The sequence below is a fragment of the Engraulis encrasicolus genome, chromosome 21 (assembly GCF_034702125.1).
Source record: "Engraulis encrasicolus isolate BLACKSEA-1 chromosome 21, IST_EnEncr_1.0, whole genome shotgun sequence".
Classification (NCBI taxonomy): Eukaryota; Metazoa; Chordata; class Actinopteri; order Clupeiformes; family Engraulidae; genus Engraulis; species Engraulis encrasicolus.
Window position 1 is genome coordinate 38,413,704 of NC_085877.1, and position 5,000 is coordinate 38,418,703.

Here is a 5,000-nt window from a genome sequence, read left to right on the forward strand (position 1 = left end):
ACGTTGCCACCTGGAATGTTCGTACCCTACTGGACATGCCTGAAACATCCAGCAGACCTTGCCGAAGGACAGCTCTTGTGGCCCTTGAGCTTGCAAGATACAACATAGATATTGCAGCCCTCAGTGAGACAAGATTACATGGCGAGGATTCCCTGACGGAAGTGGGTGCAGGCTACACCTTCTTCTGGAAAGGGGTCCCCGAAGGCATGCGTCGTAACCACGGTGTGGGTTTTGCTGTGAAAACCAAACTGCTACAGCAAATCCCAGAATCCCCTGTAGGCATCAGTGAGCGCCTGATGACATGGCGCATTCCTCTTGCCAAGAAGCGCTTTGCCACACTCATTAGTGCTTATGCGCCAACCCTGGATGCAGATGACCACACAAAAGAAGATTTCTACCATCGTCTTGACGAAGTCATCCAGAAAGTCCCAGCCGCAGACAAACTCCTTCTTATGGGTGACTTTAATGCACGAGTGGGCAACGAGCATCTCATCTGGAAGAAGATCATTGGTCAACATGGAGTTGGGAAAATGAACAACAATGGGCACCGTCTACTATCCCTCTGTGCAGAGCACGAGATGCTTATTACTAATACCACCTTCCAGATGAAAAAGCATCTCAAAACTACCTGGCAACATCCCAGATCCAAACACTGGCTCCTTTTGGACTACATCATAGTTCGCCAAAAGGACAGACAGGATGTGATGATCACTAGAGCTATGCGGGGAGCAGAGTGCTGGACTGACCACCGTATGGTTAGATCCAAACTACGCCTAGTCATCCCACCTTGCTGTTCCAAGACGGCCCCAAAGACTAGAAGACTAAACACCACCGCTCTCTCCAACCGAGGCACCATTAATGACCTCCGTCGTCACCTTGCATACAACCTCTCTTCTGTCCCAGAGGAAGCTGATGCCAAAGACTGGCCAGTTCTATCTGCCGCCATCCACTCTGCCGCCTCAACAGCCCTTGGCACCAAAGTCAGGAAACATCAGGACTGGTTTGACAACAACTCTTCCCACATCCATGTGACTCTGCAAGAAAAACAACAGGCCCACAAAGCCCTGCTCTCCAACCCACAGTCATCCATGCTAAAAGCCAACTACACCAAGGCTAGAGCCCAGGCACAGCTGTCACTAAGGACCATGGAGGACACCTGGTGGCTGGAGAAAGCAAAAGAAATCCAACACCTTGCTGACTGCAGTGACACGCATGGCTTCTTTGATGCAATCAAAGCTCTCTATGGACCAAGGAAGCAAACCCTTACTCCTGTTAGATCTGCTGCTGAAGACAACCTCCTGAAGGACCGCCAAGAGATCCTCGAGCGTTGGGCTGAACATTTTAAAGGTCTCCTCAATCACAGCAACCCTGCAGACCCCAACATCCTTGAAAAGGCGCCAGCTATGCCTCAGATGCGACATTTGGACAGCCCTCCTGACTTCAAAGAAACATCCAAGGCAATTAGGAACTTGAAAAATAACAAAAGCCCAGGACCCAATGGCATCCCTGCGGAGGTGCTCAAGCAAGGGGGCTATCTCCTCACACGCCGCTTACACCTCTTGATCACCAAGATCTGACAGTCTGAGAGCGTACCCCAATACTGAAAGGATGCCAACATCGCCGTTCTCTATAAGCAGAAAGGGGACAGAGCAGACTGTGGCAACAGTTGAGGAATTTCGCTCCTCTCCACAGCAGGCAAAGTCCTTGCAAAGATTATGCTTTCCCGACTGGTTGCATACATCTCAGAACTTACTCTGCCTGAAACACAGTGTGGCTTCCGTAAGTGCAGATCCACAACCGACATGATCTTTGCTCTACGACAGCTACTCGAGAAAAGCAGAGAGCAGCGCAGAGACCTCTTCATCGCTTTCATTGACCTCAGCAAAGCTTTGGACACCATTAACCGCAACTTGCTCTGGACACAACTTGGCAAACTTGGTGTACCACCGAAGTTTATCTCTATCCTGCAACAACTACACGAAGGCATGCAAGCCAGAGTTGTTATGGGAGGACATCAGTCGGATCCCTTTGAGGTCAATGTTGGAGTGAAGCAAGGTTGTGTCCTGGCACCAGTGCTGTTCAATTGCCTCCTCGCAGCAATCACTCGACTGTTCCACCGCGCTCTGCAGCACAAAGATGGTATAGACCTGGAATACCGCCTTGATGGCAACCTCTTCAACATCCGGCGGCTCCAAGCTCAGACAAAAACATCAACCTGCCATATCCATGAGCTCCAATATGCAGATGACTGTGCCGTCTTGGCACATAGCCCAGAATCCATGCAGCATGCCCTGGACACCATCGCAGCGTTGTATCAGTCCAGTATCANGTTAACCCATTGGCGCCTGAGCCAGTTTTTAGAAAAGGTCCCCAATGCCTGAGGTTTTTTGAGATAATAAAATTTGGTTGAAAACTCCGATGAAAAATTCAATATCTCAGCCTCTGGAACACATAGGGACATGGGACAAATTGCATTGAAAAGGTAAAATCCTCTGCTGTCACGGGATTATGATCATTCAGCATTAACACTAACACATATTCCTTAAAAAAAATCATATCTCATAATCAAATGATTGAAAGAAATGTCATGTGCTTTCAGGATAATGCTTGATGCTGCTATTTATTATAGGCTATTTATTGCTACTGTTACAATAGCCGACTATAACTAAATCATAATAATCATTATTATTATAATTATTAGGCAGTCATTTCTGCCATAAATCAGGGGACATTTGTCTGATACAGCCACTTCCTCTCCCACCGGCGAGTATGGCCGTTTTATTCCTCCAAACGTTATGCAGAGACCGATGAGCTATTTCATATCATATTTTGAGACGGGGCTCCACTTTGAGCTGGATGTGTGGCCGCGCGTCTATAATCCGCATGTCTACCGTTGTCTGCCTCACCAATAGGATATCACCATATCCGAAAGTTCTTCAGTGAAAATATTCTGAAATATCTAAAGGACGTGCTTCCTCTGATATTGGCAACTTCGCCAATTGCCCCGAGTGTCGAAGTGAACTTTTGGTAATGTCGGGGGCGAAATCTAGTTGACTGTCTATTTGGAAGCCACTCGCCCACCTCTTCATGCGGCCGCGGCAAATCACACTCCTGCTCTCTATCTAAAGGGTCTTCAATCATATTTCCTTTCCTCGATCGAAATCTGTTCATTACCTTTCAACTGAACGTCACGTTCGCTGTAACAGCATGTCTCGCGAACCACAGCCTTTTTTTTTTTTTTTTTACCTGTGTGAAATGACTAAACAATCCACGTCTGCAGAAGCGAGCATGGTTGATTTCGTTTGACATTTTTGTCGACAAATCAAACTTTTTTTTTGCCACATGATCTTTAAAAAATCGAGAACACCCACCTCTTGTGTATTTGAACAAAACATTATGGATTGCATCGCCCATGCGTCTTGAAAATATTGACAAATCAATAATGTTGCGTAACGCAACAACCGGCATCAGGGCCAATGTTGCGTAACGCAACAACCGGCGTCAATGGGTTAACACCAAGAAGACAGAGGTCATGGCGCAACTCTGTACCAGCTCTCCTTCACATCTTGGCTTCCACATCAATGGCAATCCAATCAGTCTTGTTCAGCATTTTACATACCTGGGCTCCACACTCTCTGCAGATTCTACCCTTGACAGTGAAATTAACCACCGTATAAACAAAGCCTCATCAGCCTTTGGGCGCCTTAGAAAGAGAGTATTTGACAACAACAACCTGAAAATCAGCACTAAAGTAGCTGTCTACAATGCAGTCTGTGTCACCACCCTACTCTATGGGGCTGAAACATGGACGCCGTACAGATGCCACATAAAGAGCCTGGAGACGTTTCACATTAGATGCCTGCAAAAAATACTCCACCTGTCCTGGGAGGACCGCATCCCCCATACTGACAACGGCACCACCAGCATGGAAGCAGCTCTGGCTAAGAGGCATTTACGCTGGTTTGGCCACACCATTCGCATGCCTGGCTATCGCGTCCCACACCAAGTCCTTTATGGACAGTTGCTCAACTCCAAGTGGGCTGCAGGTGGCCAGAAGAGAAGATACAAGGACTTTACCAAAGAACTGTTGAAGCGCTGCAACATTAACCCTGACCACCTGGAGACAATAGCATCCAACAGACCAACCTGGAGAGCCATGTGCAACAAAGCAGCTGAGCAAGTCAACGACACCTTCATTCAAAAGAGGACTGCAAGACGTGCCCAACGACACCGGCAGGCAGACCCCACCTCCCAATCATCAGGACATACCTGCTCCATCTGTGGAAGAGTGTGCGGCTCCAAAATTGGCCTCCACAGCCACATGAGGTGGCATCAACGGCAACAACAACAGCAACGTTGACCAACACCCACCCCCCCCCCCCCCCCAACCCTTCCCACCCCCCTGGAACAAGCGTCATCATCGGACACGATGGACAGCTAAGAAGAAGTGTGTGTGTGTGCGCATGCGAGTGTGCATTTAACAGACACATTTTCCCCAAAGGAAAAATCTACTCTATGCAACAAAAGAAAAATATGATTATTGTAAATTCCCAGTATTAAAGTCATAGCTTACATAAATATTTTAATGTTGTTTAAATAGTATACTCTATGTCACATTTATAACAAGTGAGTGTCGCCTTTACATACAAATTTCTCTGAAAAAATCTGAAATAAGTAAATAAAGGACTTATCTTCCTCCACCCAGACACAAGTCTAGAGAGGCAGCCATCAATACCAATCCCATTCTTTGTCATATGACTTATGTTCCTCTTTTCTCCCAACTTCAATTTCTCTTTCCCCACTGAGTCCATTCTTTAGAGACTGTCTCACTCAATCTCTTTCTCTCTAACTCTCTCTCTCTCTCTCGCTCTCTCTCTCTCTCTCTCTCTCTCTCTCTCTCTCTCTCTCTCTCTCTCTCTCTCTTTCTCTCTCTCTCTTTTTTTTCTTTGTTTTTTTTCTTGTGACATCTCTCTAACAACTTTGCTCTAAAACATGTTCTC

At 46.8% G+C, this 5,000-nt stretch overlaps 1 pseudogene; it reads left to right on the forward strand.

Moving 5' to 3' along the window:
* The window catches only part of LOC134437399 (uncharacterized), a 4,367-nt pseudogene extending 7 nt beyond the window's left edge, over positions 1-4,360 (forward strand).
* Positions 4,361-5,000: the final 640 nt, after the last annotated feature.